This window comes from Grus americana, chromosome 33, assembly GCF_028858705.1.
Source record: "Grus americana isolate bGruAme1 chromosome 33, bGruAme1.mat, whole genome shotgun sequence".
NCBI lineage: Eukaryota > Metazoa > Chordata > Aves > Gruiformes > Gruidae > Grus > Grus americana.
This window is the reverse complement of record NC_072884.1, coordinates 664431-688609: the sequence shown is the minus strand read 5'-3', so window position 1 is coordinate 688609 and position 24179 is coordinate 664431.

The window sequence follows — 24179 nt, the reverse complement described above, 5'->3', positions numbered from 1 at the left end:
TCGCACAGCCCCACTCGCATTGGGGCTGCGGGCTCGCCTAGCCGCGCAAGGGCTCAACATAGCGCCTTACGTCACTCTCAGCCAAAATCAGCCTTCACACTAAAAATTGTAAACGTCGAGCCCCTGCTCCCAGGCCAAAGGTGCCAGCCCCAAAAGGGATGCCTGGCCTCAAACCTCCCTCAGCGGCCCTCGCACAGCCCCACTCGCATTGGGGCTGCGGGCTCGCCTAGCCGCGCAAGGGCTCAACATACGTCTTACGTCACTCTCAGCCAAAATCAGCCTTCACACCAAAAATTGTAAACGTCGAGCCCCTGCTCCCAGGCCAAAGGTGCCAGCCCCAAAAGGGATGCCTGGCCTCAAACCTCCCTCAGCGGCCCTCGCACAGCCCCACTCGCATTGGGGCTGCGGGCTCGCCTAGCCGCGCAAGGGCCCAACATAGCGCCTTACCTCATTCTCGGCCAAAATCAGCCTTCACACTAAAAATTGTAAACGTCGAGCCCCTGCTCCCAGGCCAAAGGTGCCAGCCCCAAAAGGGATGCCTGGCCTCAAACCTCCCTCAGCGGCCCTCGCACAGCCCCACTCGCATTGGGGCTGCGGGCTCGCCTAGCCGCGCAAGGGCCCAACATAGCGTCTTACGTCACTCTCAGCCAAAATCAGACTTCACACCAAAAATTGTAAACGTCGAGCCCCTGCTCCCAGGCCAAAGGTGCCAGCCCCAAAAGGGATGCCTGGCCTCAAACCTCCCTCAGCGGCCCTCGCACAGCCCCACTCGCATTGGGGCTGCGGGCTCGCCTAGCCGCGCAAGGGCTCAACATAGCGCTTACTCACTCTCAGCCAAAATCAGCCTTCACACCAAAAATTGTAAACGTCGAGCCCCTGCTCCCAGGCCAAAGGTGCCAGCCCCAAAAGGGATGCCTGGCCTCAAACCTCCCTCAGCGGCCCTCGCACAGCCCCACTCGCATTGGGGCTGCGGGCTCGCCTAGCCGCGCAAGGGCCCAACATAGCGCCTTACGTCACTCTCAGCCAAAATCAGCCTTCACACCAAAAATTGTAAACGTCGAGCCCCTGCTCCCAGGCCAAAGGTGCCAGCCCCAAAAGGGATGCCTGGCCTCAAACCTCCCTCAGCGGCCCTCGCACAGCCCCACTCGCATTGGGGCTGCGGGCTCGCCTAGCCGCGCAAGGGCTCAACATACCGTCTTACGTCACTCTCAGCCAAAATCAGCCTTCACACCAAAAATTGTAAACGTCGAGCCCCTGCTCCCAGGCCAAAGGTGCCAGCCCCAAAGGGATGCCTGGCCTCAAACCTCCCTCAGCGGCCCTCGCACAGCCCCACTCGCATTGGGGCTGCGGGCTCGCCTAGCCGCGCAAGGGCCCAACATACCGTCTTACCTCACTCTCAGCCAAAATCAGCCTTCACACCAAAAATTGTAAACGTCGAGCCCCTGCTCCCAGGCCAAAGGTGCCAGCCCCAAAAGGGATGCCTGGCCTCAAACCTCCCTCAGCGGCCCTCGCACAGCCCCACTCGCATTGGGGCTGCGGGCTCGCCTAGCCGCGCAAGGGCTCAACATAGCGCCTTACGTCACTCTCAGCCAAAATCAGCCTTCACGCCAAAAAAAATGTAAACGTCGAGCCCCTGCTCCCAGGCCAAAGGTGCCAGCCCCAAAAGGGATGCCTGGCCTCAAACCTCCCTCAGCGGCCCTCGCACAGCCCCACTCGCATTGGGGCTGCGGGCTCGCCTAGCCGCGCAAGGGCTCAACATAGCGCCTTACGTCACTCTCAGCCAAAATCAGCCTTCACACCAAAAATTGTAAACGTCGAGCCCCTGCTCCCAGGCCAAAGGTGCCAGCCCCAAAAGGGATGCCTGGCCTCAAACCTCCCTCAGCGGCCCTCGCACAGCCCCACTCGCATTGGGGCTGCGGGCTCGCCTAGCCGCGCAAGGGCCCAACATACCGTCTTACGTCACTCTCAGCCAAAATCAGCCTTCACACCAAAAATTGTAAACGTCGAGCCCCTGCTCCCAGGCCAAAGGTGCCAGCCCCAAAAGGGATGCCTGGCCTCAAACCTCCCTCAGCGGCCCTCGCACAGCCCCACTCGCATTGGGGCTGCGGGCTCGCCTAGCCGCGCAAGGGCCCAACATAGCGCCTTACGTCACTCTCAGCCAAAATCAGCCTTCACACTCCAAATTTCAAACGTCGAGCCCCTGCTCCCAGGCCAAAGGTGCCAGCCCCAAAAGGGATGCCTGGCCTCAAACCTCCCTCAGCGGCCCTCGCACAGCCCCACTCGCATTGGGGCTGCGGGCTCGCCTAGCCGCGCAAGGGCTCAACATATCGTCTTACGTCACTCTCAGCCAAAATCAGCCTTCACACCAAAAAATTGTAAACGTCGAGCCCCTGCTCCCAGGCCAAAGGTGCCAGCCCCAAAAGGGATGCCTGGCCTCAAACCTCCCTCAGCGGCCCTCGCACAGCCCCACTCGCATTGGGGCTGCGGGCTCGCCTAGCCGCGCAAGGGCTCAACATAGCGCCTTACGTCACTCTCAGCCAAAATCAGCCTTCACACTAAAAAATTGTAAACGTCGAGCCCCTGCTCCCAGGCCAAAGGTGCCAGCCCCAAAAGGGATGCCTGGCCTCAAACCTCCCTCAGCGGCCCTCGCACAGCCCCACTCGCATTGGGGCTGCGGGCTCGCCTAGCCGCGCAAGGGCTCAACATACCGTCTTACGTCACTCTCAGCCAAAATCAGCCTTCACACCAAAAATTGTAAACGTCGAGCCCCTGCTCCCAGGCCAAAGGTGCCAGCCCCAAAAGGGATGCCTGGCCTCAAACCTCCCTCAGCGGCCCTCGCACAGCCCCACTCGCATTGGGGCTGCGGGCTCGCCTAGCCGCGCAAGGGCCCAACATAGCGCCTTACCTCACTCTCAGCCAAAATCAGCCTTCACACTCCAAAGTTCAAACGTCGAGCCCCTGCTCCCAGGCCAAAGGTGCCAGCCCCAAAAGGGATGCCTGGCCTCAAACCTCCCTCAGCGGCCCTCGCACAGCCCCACTCGCATTGGGGCTGCGGGCTCGCCTAGCCGCGCAAGGGCTCAACATAGCGACTTACGTCACTCTCGGCCAAAATCAGCCTTCACACCAAAAATTGTAAACGTCGAGCCCCTGCTCCCAGGCCAAAGGTGCCAGCCCCAAAAGGGATGCCTGGCCTCAAACCTCCCTCAGCGGCCCTCGCACAGCCCCACTCGCATTGGGGCTGCGGGCTCGCCTAGCCGCGCAAGGGCTCAACATACCGTCTTACGTCACTCTCAGCCAAAATCAGCCTTCACACCAAAAATTGTAAACGTCGAGCCCCTGCTCCCAGGCCAAAGGTGCCAGCCCCAAAAGGGATGCCTGGCCTCAAACCTCCCTCAGCGGCCCTCGCACAGCCCCACTCGCATTGGGGCTGCGGGCTCGCCTAGCCGCGCAAGGGCTCAACATACCGTCTTACGTCACTCTCAGCCAAAATCAGCCTTCACACTAAAAAATTGTAAACGTCGAGCCCCTGCTCCCAGGCCAAAGGTGCCAGCCCCAAAAGGGATGCCTGGCCTCAAACCTCCCTCAGCGGCCCTCGCACAGCCCCACTCGCATTGGGGCTGCGGGCTCGCCTAGCCGCGCAAGGGCTCAACATACCGTCTTACGTCACTCTCAGCCAAAATCAGCCTTCACACCAAAAATTGTAAACGTCGAGCCCCTGCTCCCAGGCCAAAGGTGCCAGCCCCAAAAGGGATGCCTGGCCTCAAACCTCCCTCAGCGGCCCTCGCACAGCCCCACTCGCATTGGGGCTGCGGGCTCGCCTAGCCGCGCAAGGGCTCAACATAGCGCCTTACGTCACTCTCAGCCAAAATCAGCCTTCACACCAAAAATTGTAAACGTCGAGCCCCTGCTCCCAGGCCAAAGGTGCCAGCCCCAAAAGGGATGCCTGGCCTCAAACCTCCCTCAGCGGCCCTCGCACAGCCCCACTCGCATTGGGGCTGCGGGCTCGCCTAGCCGCGCAAGGGCTCAACATACCGCCTTACGTCACTCTCAGCCAAAATCAGCCTTCAACCTCCAAAAATTGTAAACGTCGAGCCCCTGCTCCCAGGCCAAAGGTGCCAGCCCCAAAAGGGATGCCTGGCCTCAAACCTCCCTCAGCGGCCCTCGCACAGCCCCACTCGCATTGGGGCTGCGGGCTCGCCTAGCCGCGCAAGGGCTCAACATACCGTCTTACGTCACTCTCGGCCAAAATCAGCCTTCACACTAAAAAATTGTAAACGTCGAGCCCCTGCTCCCAGGCCAAAGGTGCCAGCCCCAAAAGGGATGCCTGGCCTCAAACCTCCCTCAGCGGCCCTCGCACAGCCCCACTCGCATTGGGGCTGCGGGCTCGCCTAGCCGCGCAAGGGCTCAACATACCGTCTTACGTCACTCCCAGCCAAAATCAGCCTTCACACCAAAAATTGTAAACGTCGAGCCCCTGCTCCCAGGCCAAAGGTGCCAGCCCCAAAAGGGATGCCTGGCCTCAAACCTCCCTCAGCGGCCCTCGCACAGCCCCACTCGCATTGGGGCTGCGGGCTCGCCTAGCCGCGCAAGGGCTCAACATACCGTCTTACGTCACTCTCAGCCAAAATCACCCTTCACACCAAAAATTGTAAACGTCGAGCCCCTGCTCCCAGGCCAAAGGTGCCAGCCCCAAAAGGGATGCCTGGCCTCAAACCTCCCTCAGCGGCCCTCGCACAGCCCCACTCGCATTGGGGCTGCGGGCTCGCCTAGCCGCGCAAGGGCTCAACATAGTGCCTTACGTCACTCTCAGCCAAAATCAGCCTTCACACTAAAAATTGTAAACGTCGAGCCCCTGCTCCCAGGCCAAAGGTGCCAGCCCCAAAAGGGATGCCTGGCCTCAAACCTCCCTCAGCGGCCCTCGCACAGCCCCACTCGCATTGGGGCTGCGGGCTCGCCTAGCCGCGCAAGGGCTCAACATACCGTCTTACGTCACTCTCGGCCAAAATCAGCCTTCACACCAAAAATTGTAAACGTCGAGCCCCTGCTCCCAGGCCAAAGGTGCCAGCCCCAAAGGGATGCCTGGCCTCAAACCTCCCTCAGCGGCCCTCGCACAGCCCCACTCGCATTGGGGCTGCGGGCTCGCCTAGCCGCGCAAGGGCTCAACATACCGTCTTACGTCACTCTCGGCCAAAATCAGCCTTCACACTAAAAATTGTAAACGTCGAGCCCCTGCTCCCAGGCCAAAGGTGCCAGCCCCAAAAGGGATGCCTGGCCTCAAACCTCCCTCAGCGGCCCTCGCACAGCCCCACTCGCATTGGGGCTGCGGGCTCGCCTAGCCGCGCAAGGGCCCAACATAGCGTCTTACGTCACTCTCAGCCAAAATCAGCCTTCACACTAAAAAGTTCAAACGTCGAGCCCCTGCTCCCAGGCCAAAGGTGCCAGCCCCAAAAGGGATGCCTGGCCTCAAACCTCCCTCAGCGGCCCTCGCACAGCCCCACTCGCATTGGGGCTGCGGGCTCGCCTAGCCGCGCAAGGGCTCAACATACCGTCTTACGTCACTCTCAGCCAAAATCAGCCTTCACACTAAAAAATTGTAAACGTCGAGCCCCTGCTCCCAGGCCAAAGGTGCCAGCCCCAAAAGGGATGCCTGGCCTCAAACCTCCCTCAGCGGCCCTCGCACAGCCCCACTCGCATTGGGGCTGCGGGCTCGCCTAGCCGCGCAAGGGCCCAACATAGCGCCTTACCTCATTCTCGGCCAAAATCAGCCTTCACACCAAAAATTGTAAACGTCGAGCCCCTGCTCCCAGGCCAAAGGTGCCAGCCCCAAAAGGGATGCCTGGCCTCAAACCTCCCTCAGCGGCCCTCGCACAGCCCCACTCGCATTGGGGCTGCGGGCTCGCCTAGCCGCGCAAGGGCTCAACATACCGTCTTACGTCACTCTCAGCCAAAATCAGCCTTCACCCCCCAAATTGTAAACGTCGAGCCCCTGCTCCCAGGCCAAAGGTGCCAGCCCCAAAAGGGATGCCTGGCCTCAAACCTCCCTCAGCGGCCCTCGCACAGCCCCACTCGCATTGGGGCTGCGGGCTCGCCTAGCCGCGCAAGGGCCCAACATAGCGTCTTACCTCACTCTCGGCCAAAATCAGCCTTCACACCAAAAATTGTAAACGTCGAGCCCCTGCTCCCAGGCCAAAGGTGCCAGCCCCAAAAGGGATGCCTGGCCTCAAACCTCCCTCAGCGGCCCTCGCACAGCCCCACTCGCATTGGGGCTGCGGGCTCGCCTAGCCGCGCAAGGGCTCAACATAGCGCCTTACGTCACTCTCAGCCAAAATCAGCCTTCACACTAAAAATTGTAAACGTCGAGCCCTGCTCCCAGGCCAAAGGTGCCAGCCCCAAAAGGGATGCCTGGCCTCAAACCTCCCTCAGCGGCCCTCGCACAGCCCCACTCGCATTGGGGCTGCGGGCTCGCCTAGCCGCGCAAGGGCTCAACATAGCGCCTTACCTCATTCTCGGCCAAAATCAGCCTTCACACTAAAAATTGTAAACGTCGAGCCCCTGCTCCCAGGCCAAAGGTGCCAGCCCCAAAAGGGATGCCTGGCCTCAAACCTCCCTCAGCGGCCCTCGCACAGCCCCACTCGCATTGGGGCTGCGGGCTCGCCTAGCCGCGCAAGGGCCCAACATACCGTCTTACGTCACTCTCAGCCAAAATCAGCCTTCACACCAAAAATTGTAAACGTCGAGCCCCTGCTCCCAGGCCAAAGGTGCCAGCCCCAAAAGGGATGCCTGGCCTCAAACCTCCCTCAGCGGCCCTCGCACAGCCCCACTCGCATTGGGGCTGCGGGCTCGCCTAGCCGCGCAAGGGCCCAACATAGCGCCTTACGTCACTCTCGGCCAAAATCAGCCTTCACACCAAAAATTGTAAACGTCGAGCCCCTGCTCCCAGGCCAAAGGTGCCAGCCCCAAAAGGGATGCCTGGCCTCAAACCTCCCTCAGCGGCCCTCGCACAGCCCCACTCGCATTGGGGCTGCGGGCTCGCCTAGCCGCGCAAGGGCTCAACATAGCGCCTTACGTCACTCTCAGCCAAAATCAGCCTTCACGCCAAAAAATTGTAAACGTCGAGCCCCTGCTCCCAGGCCAAAGGTGCCAGCCCCAAAAGGGATGCCTGGCCTCAAACCTCCCTCAGCGGCCCTCGCACAGCCCCACTCGCATTGGGGCTGCGGGCTCGCCTAGCCGCGCAAGGGCTCAACATACCGTCTTACGTCACTCTCGGCCAAAATCAGCCTTCACACTAAAAAATTGTAAACGTCGAGCCCCTGCTCCCAGGCCAAAGGTGCCAGCCCCAAAAGGGATGCCTGGCCTCAAACCTCCCTCAGCGGCCCTCGCACAGCCCCACTCGCATTGGGGCTGCGGGCTCGCCTAGCCGAGCAAGGGCTCAACATAGCGCCTTACGTCACTCTCGGCCAAAATCAGCCTTCACCTAAAAATTGTAAACGTCGAGCCCCTGCTCCCTGGCCAAAGGTGCCAGCCCCAAAAGGGATGCCTGGCCTCAAACCTCCCTCAGCGGCCCTCGCACAGCCCCACTCGCATTGGGGCTGCGGGCTCGCCTAGCCGCGCAAGGGCTCAACATACCGTCTTACGTCACTCTCAGCCAAAATCAGCCTTCACACCAAAAATTGTAAACGTCGAGCCCCTGCTCCCAGGCCAAAGGTGCCAGCCCCAAAAGGGATGCCTGGCCTCAAACCTCCCTCAGCGGCCCTCGCACAGCCCCACTCGCATTGGGGCTGCGGGCTCGCCTAGCCGCGCAAGGGCTCAACATAGCGCCTTACCTCACTCTCAGCCAAAATCAGCCTTCACACTAAAAAATTGTAAACGTCGAGCCCCTGCTCCCAGGCCAAAGGTGCCAGCCCCAAAAGGGATGCCTGGCCTCAAACCTCCCTCAGCGGCCCTCGCACAGCCCCACTCGCATTGGGGCTGCGGGCTCGCCTAGCCGCGCAAGGGCTCAACATAGCGTCTTACCTCACTCTCGGCCAAAATCAGCCTTCACCTCAAAATTGTAAACGTCGAGCCCCTGCTCCCAGGCCAAAGGTGCCAGCCCCAAAAGGGATGCCTGGCCTCAAACCTCCCTCAGCGGCCCTCGCACAGCCCCACTCGCATTGGGGCTGCGGGCTCGCCTAGCCGCGCAAGGGCCTAACATACCGTCTTACGTCACTCTCAGCCAAAAGCAGCCTTCACACCAAAAATTGTAAACGTCGAGCCCCTGCTCCCAGGCCAAAGGTGCCAGCCCCAAAAGGGATGCCTGGCCTCAAACCTCCCTCAGCGGCCCTCGCACAGCCCCACTCGCATTGGGGCTGCGGGCTCGCCTAGCCGCGCAAGGGCTCAACATAGCGCCTTACGTCACTCTCAGCCAAAATCAGCCTTCACACCAAAAAATGTAAACGTCGAGCCCCTGCTCCCAGGCCAAAGGTGCCAGCCCCAAAAGGGATGCCTGGCCTCAAACCTCCCTCAGCGGCCCTCGCACAGCCCCACTCGCATTGGGGCTGCGGGCTCGCCTAGCCGCGCAAGGGCCAACATAGCGCCTTACCTCACTCTCGGCCAAAATCAGCCTTCACACCAAAATTGTAAACGTCGAGCCCTGCTCCCAGGCCAAAGGTGCCAGCCCCAAAACGGATGCCTGGCCTCAAACCTCCCTCAGCGGCCCTCGCACAGCCCCACTCGCATTGGGGCTGCGGGCTCGCCTAGCCGCGCAAGGCCTCAACATAGCGCTTACTCACTCTCAGCCAAAATCAGCCTTCACACTAAAAAATTGTAAACGTCGAGCCCCTGCTCCCAGGCCAAAGGTGCCAGCCCCAAAAGGGATGCCTGGCCTCAAACCTCCCTCAGCGGCCCTCGCACAGCCCCACTCGCATTGGGGCTGCGGGCTCGCCTAGCCGCGCAAGGGCCCAACATACCGTCTTACGTCACTCTCAGCCAAAATCAGCCTTCACACCAAAAATTGTAAACGTCGAGCCCCTGCTCCCAGGCCAAAGGTGCCAGCCCCAAAAGGGATGCCTGGCCTCAAACCTCCCTCAGCGGCCCTCGCACAGCCCCACTCGCATTGGGGCTGCGGGCTCGCCTAGCCGCGCAAGGGCTCAACATACCGTCTTACGTCACTCTCAGCCAAAATCAGCCTTCACACCAAAAATTGTAAACGTCGAGCCCCTGCTCCCAGGCCAAAGGTGCCAGCCCCAAAAGGGATGCCTGGCCTCAAACCTCCCACAGCGGCCCTCGCACAGCCCCACTCGCATTGGGGCTGCGGGCTCGCCTAGCCGCGCAAGGGCTCAACATAGCGCCTTACCTCACTCTCGGCCAAAATCAGCCTTCACTCCAAAATTGTAAACGTCGAGCCCCTGCTCCCAGGCCAAAGGTGCCAGCCCCAAAAGGGATGCCTGGCCTCAAACCTCCCTCAGCGGCCCTCGCACAGCCCCACTCGCATTGGGGCTGCGGGCTCGCCTAGCCGCGCAAGGGCTCAACATACCGTCTTACGTCACTCTCAGCCAAAATCAGCCTTCACACTAAAAAATTGTAAACGTCGAGCCCCTGCTCCCAGGCCAAAGGTGCCAGCCCCAAAAGGGATGCCTGGCCTCAAACCTCCCTCAGCGGCCCTCGCACAGCCCCACTCGCATTGGGGCTGCGGGCTCGCCTAGCCGCGCAAGGGCCCAACATAGCGTCTTACCTCACTCTCAGCCAAAATCAGCCTTCACACTAAAAAATTGTAAACGTCGAGCCCCTGCTCCCAGGCCAAAGGTGCCAGCCCCAAAAGGGATGCCTGGCCTCAAACCTCCCTCAGCGGCCCTCGCACAGCCCCACTCGCATTGGGGCTGCGGGCTCGCCTAGCCGCGCAAGGGCTCAACATAGCGCCTTACGTCACTCTCAGCCAAAATCAGCCTTCACGCCAAAAAAATGTAAACGTCGAGCCCCTGCTCCCAGGCCAAAGGTGCCAGCCCCAAAAGGGATGCCTGGCCTCAAACCTCCCTCAGCGGCCCTCGCACAGCCCCACTCGCATTGGGGCTGCGGGCTCGCCTAGCCGCGCAAGGGCTCAACATACCGTCTTACCTCACTCTCGGCCAAAATCAGCCTTCACACTCCAAAATTGTAAACGTCGAGCCCCTGCTCCCAGGCCAAAGGTGCCAGCCCCAAAAGGGATGCCTGGCCTCAAACCTCCCTCAGCGGCCCTCGCACAGCCCCACTCGCATTGGGGCTGCGGGCTCGCCTAGCCGCGCAAGGGCTCAACATAGCGTCTTACGTCACTCTCAGCCAAAATCAGCCTTCACACCAAAAATTGTAAACGTCGAGCCCCTGCTCCCAGGCCAAAGGTGCCAGCCCCAAAACGGATGCCTGGCCTCAAACCTCCCTCAGCGGCCCTCGCACAGCCCCACTCGCATTGGGGCTGCGGGCTCGCCTAGCCGCGCAAGGGCTCAACATACCGTCTTACGTCACTCTCAGCCAAAATCAGCCTTCACACCAAAAATTGTAAACGTCGAGCCCCTGCTCCCAGGCCAAAGGTGCCAGCCCCAAAAGGGATGCCTGGCCTCAAACCTCCCTCAGCGGCCCTCGCACAGCCCCACTCGCATTGGGGCTGCGGGCTCGCCTAGCCGCGCAAGGGCTCAACATAGCGTCTTACGTCACTCTCAGCCAAAATCAGCCTTCACCTCAAAATTCAAACGTCGAGCCCCTGCTCCCAGGCCAAAGGTGCCAGCCCCAAAAGGGATGCCTGGCCTCAAACCTCCCTCAGCGGCCCTCGCACAGCCCCACTCGCATTGGGGCTGCGGGCTCGCCTAGCCGCGCAAGGGCTCAACATACCGTCTTACGTCACTCTCGGCCAAAATCAGCCTTCACACCAAAAATTGTAAACGTCGAGCCCCTGCTCCCAGGCCAAAGGTGCCAGCCCCAAAAGGGATGCCTGGCCTCAAACCTCCCTCAGCGGCCCTCGCACAGCCCCACTCGCATTGGGGCTGCGGGCTCGCCTAGCCGCGCAAGGGCTCAACATAGCGCCTTACGTCACTCTCGGCCAAAATCAGCCTTCACACTAAAAAATTGTAAACGTCGAGCCCCTGCTCCCAGGCCAAAGGTGCCAGCCCCAAAAGGGATGCCTGGCCTCAAACCTCCCTCAGCGGCCCTCGCACAGCCCCACTCGCATTGGGGCTGCGGGCTCGCCTAGCCGCGCAAGGGCTCAACATAGCGTCTTACCTCACTCTCAGCCAAAATCAGCCTTCACCCAAAAAATTGTAAACGTCGAGCCCCTGCTCCCAGGCCAAAGGTGCCAGCCCCAAAAGGGATGCCTGGCCTCAAACCTCCCTCAGCGGCCCTCGCACAGCCCCACTCGCATTGGGGCTGCGGGCTCGCCTAGCCGCGCAAGGGCTCAACATACCGTCTTACGTCACTCTCAGCCAAAATCAGCCTTCACACAAAAAATTGTAAACGTCGAGCCCCTGCTCCCAGGCCAAAGGTGCCAGCCCCAAAAGGGATGCCTGGCCTCAAACCTCCCTCAGCGGCCCTCGCACAGCCCCACTCGCATTGGGGCTGCGGGCTCGCCTAGCCGCGCAAGGGCCAACATAGCGTCTTACCTCACTCTCAGCCAAAATCAGCCTTCACACCAAAAAATTGTAAACGTCGAGCCCCTGCTCCCAGGCCAAAGGTGCCAGCCCCAAAAGGGATGCCTGGCCTCAAACCTCCCTCAGCGGCCCTCGCACAGCCCCACTCGCATTGGGGCTGCGGGCTCGCCTAGCCGCGCAAGGGCTCAACATAGTGCCTTACGTCACTCTCGGCCAAAATCAGCCTTCACACTCAAAAATTGTAAACGTCGAGCCCCTGCTCCCAGGCCAAAGGTGCCAGCCCCAAAAGGGATGCCTGGCCTCAAACCTCCCTCAGCGGCCCTCGCACAGCCCCACTCGCATTGGGGCTGCGGGCTCGCCTAGCCGCGCAAGGGCTCAACATACCGCTTACGTCACTCTCCGCCAAAATCAGCCTTCACACCAAAATTGTAAACGTCGAGCCCCTGCTCCCAGGCCAAAGGTGCCAGCCCCAAAAGGGATGCCTGGCCTCAAACCTCCCTCAGCGGCCCTCGCGCAGCCCCACTCGCATTGGGGCTGCGGGCTCGCCTAGCCGCGCAAGGGCCCAACATACGTCTTACGTCACTCCAGCCAAAATCAGCCTTCACACTAAAAAATTGTAAACGTCGAGCCCCTGCTCCCAGGCCAAAGGTGCCAGCCCCAAAAGGGATGCCTGGCCTCAAACCTCCCTCAGCGGCCCTCGCACAGCCCCACTCGCATTGGGGCTGCGGGCTCGCCTAGCCGCGCAAGGGCCCAACATAGCGCCTTACGTCACTCTCGGCCAAAATCAGCCTTCACACTAAAAATTGTAAACGTCGAGCCCCTGCTCCCAGGCCAAAGGTGCCAGCCCCAAAAGGGATGCCTGGCCTCAAACCTCCCTCAGCGGCCCTCGCACAGCCCCACTCGCATTGGGGCTGCGGGCTCGCCTAGCCGCGCAAGGGCTCAACATACCGTCTTACGTCACTCTCAGCCAAAATCAGCCTTCACACAAAAAATTGTAAACGTCGAGCCCCTGCTCCCAGGCCAAAGGTGCCAGCCCCAAAAGGGATGCCTGGCCTCAAACCTCCCTCAGCGGCCCTCGCACAGCCCCACTCGCATTGGGGCTGCGGGCTCGCCTAGCCGCGCAAGGGCTCAACATAGCGCCTTACCTCACTCTCAGCCAAAATCAGCCTTCACACTAAAAAATTGTAAACGTCGAGCCCCTGCTCCCAGGCCAAAGGTGCCAGCCCCAAAAGGGATGCCTGGCCTCAAACCTCCCTCAGCGGCCCTCGCACAGCCCCACTCGCATTGGGGCTGCGGGCTCGCCTAGCCGCGCAAGGGCCAACATAGCGCCTTACCTCATTCTCGGCAAAATCAGCCTTCACACCAAAAATTGTAAACGTCGAGCCCCTGCTCCCAGGCCAAAGGTGCCAGCCCCAAAAGGGATGCCTGGCCTCAAACCTCCCTCAGCGGCCCTCGCACAGCCCCACTCGCATTGGGGCTGCGGGCTCGCCTAGCCGCGCAAGGGCCAACATAGCGCCTTACGTCACTCTCGGCCAAAATCAGCCTTCACCCTAAAATTGTAAACGTCGAGCCCCTGCTCCCAGGCCAAAGGTGCCAGCCCCAAAAGGGATGCCTGGCCTCAAACCTCCCTCAGCGGCCCTCGCACAGCCCCACTCGCATTGGGGCTGCGGGCTCGCCTAGCCGCGCAAGGGCTCAACATAGCGCCTTACGTCACTCTCGGCCAAAATCAGCCTTCACCGTCCAAATTGTAAACGTCGAGCCCCTGCTCCCAGGCCAAAGGTGCCAGCCCCAAAAGGGATGCCTGGCCTCAAACCTCCCTCAGCGGCCCTCGCACAGCCCCACTCGCATTGGGGCTGCGGGCTCGCCTAGCCGCGCAAGGGCCCAACATACCGTCTTACGTCACTCTCAGCCAAAATCGCCCTTCACACCAAAAATTGTAAACGTCGAGCCCCTGCTCCCAGGCCAAAGGTGCCAGCCCCAAAAGGGATGCCTGGCCTCAAACCTCCCTCAGCGGCCCTCGCACAGCCCCACTCGCATTGGGGGCTGCGGGCTCGCCTAGCCGCGCAAGGGCTCAACATAGCCTCTTACGTCACTCTCAGCCAAAATCAGCCTTCACCCTCCAAAAATTGTAAACGTCGAGCCCCTGCTCCCAGGCCAAAGGTGCCAGCCCCAAAAGGGATGCCTGGCCTCAAACCTCCCTCAGCGGCCCTCGCACAGCCCCACTCGCATTGGGGCTGCGGGCTCGCCTAGCCGCGCAAGGGCCCAACATAGCGACTTACCTCACTCTCGGCCAAAATCAGCCTTCACACTAAAAATTGTAAACGTCGAGCCCCTGCTCCCAGGCCAAAGGTGCCAGCCCCAAAAGGGATGCCTGGCCTCAAACCTCCCTCAGCGGCCCTCGCACAGCCCCACTCGCATTGGGGCTGCGGGCTCGCCTAGCCGCGCAAGGGCTCAACATACCGTCTTACGTCACTCTCAGCCAAAATCAGCCTTCACACTAAAAAATTGTAAACGTCGAGCCCCTGCTCCCAGGCCAAAGGTGCCAGCCCCAAAAGGGATGCCTGGCCTCAAACCTCCCTCAGCGGCCCTCGCACAGCCCCACTCGCATTGGGGCTGCGGGCTCGCCTAGCCGCGCAAGGGCTCAACATAGCTTCTTACCTCACTCTCGCCAAAATCAGCCTTCACACTAAAAAATTGTAAACGTCGAGCCCCTGCTCCCAGGCCAAAGGTGCCAGCCCCAAAAGGGATGCCTGGCCTCAAACCTCCCTCAGCGGCCCTCGCACAGCCCCACTCGCATTGGGGCTGCGGGCTCGCCTAGCCGCGCAAGGGCTCAACATAGCGTCTTACTCACTCTCAGCCAAAATCAGCCTTCACACCTCCAAAATTCAAAACGTCGAGCCCCTGCTCCCAGGCCAAAGGTGCCAGCCCCAAAAGGGATGCCTGGCCTCAAACCTCCCTCAGCGGCCCTCGCACAGCCCCACTCGCATTGGGGCTGCGGGCTCGCCTAGCCGCGCAAGGGCCCAACATAGCGTCTTACCTCATTCTCGGCCAAAATCAGCCTTCACACTAAAAAATTGTAAACGTCGAGCCCCTGCTCCCAGGCCAAAGGTGCCAGCCCCAAAAGGGATGCCTGGCCTCAAACCTCCCTCAGCGGCCCTCGCACAGCCCCACTCGCATTGGGGCTGCGGGCTCGCCTAGCCGCGCAAGGGCTCAACATACCGTCTTACTCACTCTCAGCCAAAATCAGCCTTCACACTAAAAATTGTAAACGTCGAGCCCCTGCTCCCAGGCCAAAGGTGCCAGCCCCAAAAGGGATGCCTGGCCTCAAACCTCCCTCAGCGGCCCTCGCACAGCCCCACTCGCATTGGGGCTGCGGGCTCGCCTAGCCGCGCAAGGGCCCAACATAGCGCCTTACCTCATTCTCAGCCAAAATCAGCCTTCACACCAAAACTTGTAAACGTCGAGCCCCTGCTCCCAGGCCAAAGGTGCCAGCCCCAAAAGGGATGCCTGGCCTCAAACCTCCCTCAGCGGCCCTCGCACAGCCCCACTCGCATTGGGGCTGCGGGCTCGCCTAGCCGCGCAAGGGCTCAACATAGCGCCTTACGTCACTCTCGGCCAAAATCAGCCTTCACACTCCAAAGTTCAAACGTCGAGCCCCTGCTCCCAGGCCAAAGGTGCCAGCCCCAAAAGGGATGCCTGGCCTCAAACCTCCCTCAGCGGCCCTCGCACAGCCCCACTCGCATTGGGGCTGCGGGCTCGCCTAGCCGCGCAAGGGCCAAACATAGCGACTTACCCACTCTCAGCCAAAATCAGCCTTCACACTACAAAAATTGTAAACGTCGAGCCCCTGCTCCCAGGCCAAAGGTGCCAGCCCCAAAAGGGATGCCTGGCCTCAAACCTCCCTCAGCGGCCCTCGCACAGCCCCACTCGCATTGGGGCTGCGGGCTCGCCTAGCCGCGCAAGGGCCCAACATACCGCCTTACGTCACTCTCAGCCAAAATCAGCCTTCACACTAAAAAATTGTAAACGTCGAGCCCCTGCTCCCAGGCCAAAGGTGCCAGCCCCAAAAGGGATGCCTGGCCTCAAACCTCCCTCAGCGGCCCTCGCACAGCCCCACTCGCATTGGGGCTGTGCGGCTCGCCTAGCCGCGCAAGGGCTCAACATAGCGCCTTACGTCACTCTCAGCCAAAATCAGCCTTCACACTCAAAATTTGTAAACGTCGAGCCCCTGCTCCCAGGCCAAAGGTGCCAGCCCCAAAGGGATGCCTGGCCTCAAACCTCCCTCAGCGGCCCTCGCACAGCCCCACTCGCATTGGGGCTGCGGGCTCGCCTAGCCGCGCAAGGGCCCAACATAGCGCCTTACCTCATTCTCGGCCAAAATCAGCCTTCATGCCAAAAAAATGTAAACGTCGAGCCCCTGCTCCCAGGCCAAAGGTGCCAGCTCCAAAAGGGATGCCTGGCCTCAAACCTCCCACAGCGGCCCTCGCACAGCCCCACTCGCATTGGGGCTGCGGGCTCGCCTAGCCGCGCAAGGGCTCAACATACCGTCTTACGTCACTCTCAGCCAAAATCAGCCTTCACACTAAAAAATTGTAAACGTCGAGCCCCTGCTCCCAGGCCAAAGGTGCCAGCCCCAAAAGGGATGCCTGGCCTCAAACCTCCCTCAGCGGCCCTCGCACAGCCCCACTCGCATTGGGGCTGCGGGCTCGCCTAGCCGCGCAAGGGCTCAACATACCGTCTTACGTCACTCTCGGCCAAAATCAGCCTTCACACTAAAAAATTGTAAACGTCGAGCCCCTGCTCCCAGGCCAAGGTGCCAGCCCCAAAAGGGATGCCTGGCCTCAAACCTCCCTCAGCGGCCCTCGCACAGCCCCACTCGCATTGGGGCTGCGGGCTCGCCTAGCCGCGCAAGGGCTCAACATAGCGCCTTACCTCACTCTCAGCCAAAATCAGCCTTCAACCTCCAAAGTTCAAACGTCGAGCCCCTGCTCCCAGGCCAAAGGTGCCAGCCCCAAAGGGATGCCTGGCCTCAAACCTCCCTCAGCGGCCCTCGCACAGCCCCACTCGCATTGGGGCTGCGGGCTCGCCTAGCCGCGCAAGGGCTCAACATACCGTCTTACGTCACTCTCGCCAAAATCAGCCTTCACACTAAAAAATTGTAAACGTCGAGCCCCTGCTCCCAGGCCAAAGGTGCCAGCCCCAAAAGGGATGCCTGGCCTCAAACCTCCCTCAGCGGCCCTCGCACAGCCCCACTCGCATTGGGGCTGCGGGCTCGCCTAGCCGCGCAGGGCCCAACATAGCGCCTTACCTCATTCTCAGCCAAAATCAGCCTTCACACCCAAAAATTGTAAACGTCGAGCCCCTGCTCCCAGGCCAAAGGTGCCAGCCCCAAAAGGGATGCCTGGCCTCAAACCTCCCTCAGCGGCCCTCGCACAGCCCCACTCGCATTGGGGCTGCGGGCTCGCCTAGCCGCGCAAGGGCACAACATAGCGCCTTACGTCACTCTCGGCCAAAATCAGCCTTCACACTCCAAAAATTGTAAACGTCGAGCCCCTGCTCCCAGGCCAAAGGTGCCAGCCCCAAAAGGGATGCCTGGCCTCAAACCTCCCTCAGCGGCCCTCGCACAGCCCCACTCGCATTGGGGCTGCGGGCTCGCCTAGCCGCGCAAGGGCTCAACATAGCGACTTACCTCATTCTCGGCCAAAATCAGACTTCACACTAAAAAATTGTAAACGTCGAGCCCCTGCTCCCAGGCCAAAGGTGCCAGCCCCAAAAGGGATGCCTGGCCTCAAACCTCCCTCAGCGGCCCTCGCACAGCCCCACTCGCATTGGGGCTGCGGGCTCGCCTAGCCGCGCAAGGGCCCAACATACGTCTTACGTCACTCTCAGCCAAAATCAGCCTTCACACAAAAATTGTAAACGTCGAGCCCCTGCTCCCAGGCCAAAGGTGCCAGCCCAAAAGGGATGCCTGGCCTCAAACCTCCCTCAGCGGCCCTCGCACAGCCCCACTCGCATTGGGGCTGCGGGCTCGCCTAGCCGCGCAAGGGCTCAACATAGGCCTTACGTCACTCTCAGCCAAAATCAGCCTTCACACTAAAAATTGTAAACGTCGAGCCCCTGCTCCCAGGCCAAAGGTGCCAGCCCCAAAAGGGATGCCTGGCCTCAAACCTCCCTCAGCGGCCCTCGCACAGCCCCACTCGCATTGGGGCTGCGGGCTCGCCTAGCCGCGCAAGGGCCCAACATAGCGTCTTACGTCATTCTCGGCCAAAATCAGCCTTCACACTAAAAAATTGTAAACGTCGAGCCCCTGCTCCCAGGCCAAAGGTGCCAGCCCCAAAAGGGATGCCTGGCCTCAAACCTCCTCAGCGGCCCTCGCACAGCCCCACTCGCATTGGGGCTGCGGGCTCGCCTAGCCGCGCAATGCCTCAACATAGCGCCTTACGTCACTCTCGGCCAAAATCAGCCTTCACACTCCAAAATTGTAAACGTCGAGCCCCTGCTCCCAGGCCAAAGGTGCCAGCCCCAAAAGGGATGCCTGGCCTCAAACCTCCCTCAGCGGCCCTCGCACAGCCCCACTCGCATTGGGGCTGCGGGCTCGCCTAGCCGCGCAAGGGCTCAACATAGCGCCTTACGTCACTCTCAGCCAAAATCAGCCTTCACGCCAAAAAATGTAAACGTCGAGCCCCTGCTCCCAGGCCAAGGGTGCCAGCCCAAAAGGATGCCTGGCCTCAAACCTCCCTCAGCGGCCCTCGCACAGCCCCACTCGCATTGGGGCTGCGGGCTCGCCTAGCCGCGCAAGGGCTCAACATAGCGCCTTCATCACTCTCAGCCAAAATCAGCCTTCACACCAAAAAATTGTAAACGTCGAGCCCTGCTCCCAGGCCAAAGGTGCCAGCCCCAAAAGGGATGCCTGGCCTCAAACCTCCCTCAGCGGCCCTCGCACAGCCCCACTCGCATTGGGGCTGCGGGCTCGCCTAGCCGCGCAAGGGCTCAACATAGCGCCTTACCTCATTCTCAGCCAAAATCAGACTTCACACTAAAAATTGTAAACGTCGAGCCCCTGCTCCCAGGCCAAAGGTGCCAGCCCCAAAAGGGATGCCTGGCCTCAAACCTCCCTCAGCGGCCCTCGCACAGCCCCACTCGCATTGGGGCTGCGGGCTCGCCTAGCCGCGCAAGGGCTCAACATAGCGCTTACGTCACTCTCAGCCAAAATCAGCCTTCACACCAAAAAATTGTAAACGTCGAGCCCCTGCTCCCAGGCCAAAGGTGCCAGCCCCAAAACGGATGCCTGGCCTCAAACCTCCCTCAGCGGCCCTCGCACAGCCCCACTCGCATTGGGGCTGCGGGCTCGCCTAGCCGCGCAAGGGCTCAACATAGCGTCTTACGTCACTCTCAGCCAAAATCAGCCTTCACACTAAAAAATTGTAAACGTCGAGCCCCTGCTCCCAGGCCAAAGGTGCCAGCCCCAAAAGGGATGCCTGGCCTCAAACCTCCTCAGCGGCCCTCGCACAGCCCCACTCGCATTGGGGCTGCGGGCTCGCCTAGCCGCGCACGGGCCCAACATAGCGTTACTCACTCTCAGCCAAAATCAGCCTTCACACCAAAATTGTAAACGTCGAGCCCCTGCTCCCAGGCCAAAGGTGCCAGCCCCAAAAGGGATGCCTGGCCTCAAACCTCCCTCAGCGGCCCTCGCACAGCCCCACTCGCATTGGGGCTGCGGGCTCGCCTAGCCGCGCAAGGGCCCAACATATAGCGCCTTACCTCATTCTCGGCCAAAATCAGCCTTCACACTCCAAAATTGTAAACGTCGAGCCCCTGCTCCCAGGCCAAAGGTGCCAGCCCCAAAAGGGATGCCTGGCCTCAAACCTCCCTCAGCGGCCCTCGCACAGCCCCACTCGCATTGGGGCTGCGGGCTCGCCTAGCCGCGCAAGGGCCCAACATAGCGCCTTACCTCATTCTCGGCCAAAATCAGCCTTCACACTAAAAAATTGTAAACGTCGAGCCCCTGCTCCCAGGCCAAAGGTGCCAGCCCCAAAAGGGATGCCTGGCCTCAAACCTCCCTCAGCGGCCCTCGCACAGCCCCACTCGCATTGGGGCTGCGGGCTCGCCTAGCCGCGCAAGGGCTCAACATACCGTCTTACGTCACTCTCAGCCAAAATCAGCCTTCACACAAAAATTGTAAACGTCGAGCCCCTGCTCCCAGGCCAAAGGTGCCAGCCCCAAAAGGGATGCCTGGCCTCAAACCTCCCTCAGCGGCCCTCGCACAGCCCCACTCGCATTGGGGCTGCGGGCTCGCCTAGCCGCGCAAGGGCTCAACATAGCGCCTTACGTCACTCTCAGCAAAATCAGCCTTCACACTAAAAATTGTAAACGTCGAGCCCCTGCTCCCAGGCCAAAGGTGCCAGCCCCAAAAGGGATGCCTGGCCTCAAACCTCCCTCAGCGGCCCTCGCACAGCCCCACTCGCATTGGGGCTGCGGGCTCGCCTAGCCGCGCAAGGGCCAAACATAGTCTTACGTCACTCTCGGCCAAAATCAGCCTTCACACTAAAAATTGTAAACGTCGAGCCCCTGCTCCCAGGCCAAAGGTGCCAGCCCCAAAAGGGATGCCTGGCCTCAAACCTCCCTCAGCGGCCCTCGCACAGCCCCACTCGCATTGGGGCTGCGGGCTCGCCTAGCGCGCAAGGGGCTCAACATAGCGCCTTACGTCACTCTCGGCCAAAATCAGCCTTCACCCTCCAAAATTCAAACGTCGAGCCCCTGCTCCCAGGCCAAAGGTGCCAGCCCCAAAAGGGATGCCTGGCCTCAAACCTCCCTCAGCGGCCCTCGCACAGCCCCACTCGCATTGGGGCTGCGGGCTCGCCTAGCCGCGCAAGGGCTCAACATACGCTCTTACGTCACTCCCAGCCAAAATCAGCCTTCACACCAAAAATTGTAAACGTCGAGCCCCTGCTCCCAGGCCAAAGGTGCCAGCCCCAAAAGGGATGCCTGGCCTCAAACCTCCCTCAGCGGCCCTCGCACAGCCCCACTCGCATTGGGGCTGCGGGCTCGCCTAGCCGCGCAGGGCCCAACATAGCGCCTTACCTCACTCTCGGCCAAAATCAGCCTTCACCCCCAAAAATTGTAAACGTCGAGCCCCTGCTCCCAGGCCAAAGGTGCCAGCCCCAAAAGGGATGCCTGGCCTCAAACCTCCCTCAGCGGCCCTCGCACAGCCCCACTCGCATTGGGGCTGCGGGCTCGCCTAGCCGCGCAAGGGCTCAACATAGCGTCTTACCTCACTCTCGGCCAAAATCAGCCTTCACACTAAAAAATTGTAAACGTCGAGCCCCTGCTCCCAGGCCAAAGGTGCCAGCCCCAAAAGGGATGCCTGGCCTCAAACCTCCCTCAGCGGCCCTCGCACAGCCCCACTCGCATTGGGGCTGCGGGCTCGCCTAGCCGCGCAAGGGCCCAACATAGCGCCTTACGTCACTCTCAGCCAAAATCAGCCTTCACCCAAAAAATTGTAAACGTCGAGCCCCTGCTCCCAGGCCAAAGGTGCCAGCCCCAAAAGGGATGCCTGGCCTCAAACCTCCCTCAGCGGCCCTCGCACAGCCCCACTCGCATTGGGGCTGCGGGCTCGCCTAGCCGCGCAAGGGCCAACATAGCGCTTACTTACTCACTCGGCCAAAATCAGCCTTCACACCAAAAATTGTAAACGTCGAGCCCCTGCTCCCAGGCCAAAGGTGCCAGCCCCAAAAGGGATGCCTGGCCTCAAACCTCCCTCAGCGGCCCTCGCACAGCCCCACTCGCATTGGGGCTGCGGGCTCGCCTAGCCGCGCAAGGGCTCAACATAGCGCCTTAACTCACTCTCAGCCAAAATCAGCCTTCACACAAAAAATTGTAAACGTCGAGCCCCTGCTCCCAGGCCAAAGGTGCCAGCCCCAAAAGGGATGCCTGGCCTCAAACCTCCCTCAGCGGCCCTCGCACAGCCCCACTCGCATTGGGGCTGCGGGCTCGCCTAGCCGCGCAAGGGCCCAACATAGCGCCTTACCTCATTCTCGGCAAAATCAGACTTCACACTAAAAAATTGTAAACGTCGAGCCCCTGCTCCCAGGCCAAAGGTGCCAGCCCCAAAAGGGATGCCTGGCCTCAAACCTCCCTCAGCGGCCCTCGCACAGCCCCACTCGCATTGGGGCTGCGGGCTCGCCTAGCCGCGCAAGGGCCAAACATAGCGACTTACCTCATTCTCGGCCAAAATCAGCCTTCACACTAAAAAATTGTAAACGTCGAGCCCCTGCTCCCAGGCCAAAGGTGCCAGCCCCAAAAGGGATGCCTGGCCTCAAACCTCCCTCAGCGGCCCTCGCACAGCCCCACTCGCATTGGGGCTGCGGGCTCGCCTAGCCGCGCAAGGGCTCAACATAGCGCCTTACGTCACTCTCAGCCAAAATCAGCCTTCACGCCAAAAAAATGTAAACGTCGAGCCCCTGCTCCCAGGCCAAAGGTGCCAGCCCCAAAAGGGATGCCTGGCCTCAAACCTCCCTCAGCGGCCCTCGCACAGCCCCACTCGCATTGGGGCTGCGGGCTCGCCTAGCCGCGCAAGGGCTCAACATAGCGCCTTACGTCACTCTCAGCCAAAATCAGCCTTCACGCTCGAAAGTTCAAACGTCGAGCCCCTGCTCCCAGGCCAAAGGTGCCAGCCCCAAAAGGGATGCCTGGCCTCAAACCTCCCTCAGCGGCCCTCGCACAGCCCCACTCGCATTGGGGCTGCGGGCTCGCCTAGCCGCGCAAGGGCTCAACATAGCGTCTTACTCACTCTCAGCCAAAATCACCCTTCACACAAAAAATGTAAACGTCGAGCCCCTGCTCCCAGGCCAAAGGTGCCAGCCCCAAAAGGGATGCCTGGCCTCAAACCTCCCTCAGCGGCCCTCGCACAGCCCCACTCGCATTGGGGCTGCGGGCTCGCCTAGCCGCGCAAGGGCCCAACATAGCGCCTTACCTCACTCTCAGCCAAAATCAGCCTTCACACCAAAAATTGTAAACGTCGAGCCCCTGCTCCCAGGCCAAAGGTGCCAGCCCCAAAAGGGATGCCTGGCCTCAAACCTCCCTCAGCGGCCCTCGCACAGCCCACTCGCATTGGGGCTGCGGGCTCGCCTAGCCGCGCAAGGGCTCAACATACCGTCTTACCTCACTCTCAGCCAAAATCAGCCTTCAACCTCCAAAGTTCAAACGTCGAGCCCCTGCTCCCAGGCCAAAGGTGCCAGCCCCAAAAGGGATGCCTGGCCTCAAACCTCCCTCAGCGGCCCTCGCACAGCCCCACTCGCATTGGGGCTGCGGGCTCGCCTAGCCGCGCAAGGGCTCAACATACCGACTTACGTCACTCTCAGCCAAAATCAGCCTTCACACCAAAATTGTAAACGTCGAGCCCCTGCTCCCAGGCCAAAGGTGCCAGCCCCAAAAGGGATGCCTGGCCTCAAACCTCCCTCAGCGGCCCTCGCACAGCCCCACTCGCATTGGGGCTGCGGGCTCGCCTAGCCGCGCAAGGGCCAACATACCGTCTTACTCACTCTCAGCCAAAAATCAGCCTTCACACCAAAAAATTGTAAACGTCGAGCCCCTGCTCCCAGGCCAAAGGTGCCAGCCCCAAAAGGGATGCCTGGCCTCAAACCTCCCTCAGCGGCCCTCGCACAGCCCCACTCGCATTGGGGCTGCGGGCTCGCCTAGCCGCGCAAGGGCCCAACATAGCGCCTTACCTCATTCTCGGCCAAAATCAGCCTTCACACCAAAAATTGTAAACGTCGAGCCCCTGCTCCCAGGCCAAAGGTGCCAGCCCCAAAAGGGATGCCTGGCCTCAAACCTCCTCAGCGGCCCTCGCACAGCCCCACTCGCATTGGGGCTGCGGGCTCGCCTAGCCGCGCAAGGGCTCAACATACCGTCTTACGTCACTCTCAGCCAAAATCAGCCTTCACACTAAAAAATTGTAAACGTCGAGCCCCTGCTCCCAGGCCAAAGGTGCCAGCCCCAAAAGGGATGCCTGGCCTCAAACCTCCCTCAGCGGCCCTCGCACAGCCCCACTCGCATTGGGGCTGCGGGCTCGCCTAGCCGCGCAAGGGCAACATACCGTCTTACGTCACTCTCGGCCAAAATCAGCCTTCACACTAAAAAATTGTAAACGTCGAGCCCCTGCTCCCAGGCAAAGGTGCCAGCCCCAAAAGGGATGCCTGGCCTCAAACCTCCCTCAGCGGCCCTCGCACAGCCCCACTCGCATTGGGGCTGCGGGCTCGCCTAGCCGCGCAAGGGCTCAACATAGCGCTTACGTCACTCTCAGCCAAAATCAGCCTTCACACTAAAAAATTGTAAACGTCGAGCCCCTGCTCCCAGGCCAAAGGTGCCAGCCCCAAAAGGGATGCCTGGCCTCAAACCTCCCTCAGCGGCCCTCGCACAGCCCACTCGCATTGGGGCTGCGGGCTCGCCTAGCCGCGCAAGGGCTCAACATACCGTCTTACGTCACTCTCAGCCAAAATCAGCCTTCACACCAAAAATTGTAAACGTCGAGCCCCTGCTCCCAGGCCAAAGGTGCCAGCCCAAAAAGGGATGCCTGGCCTCAAACCTCCCTCA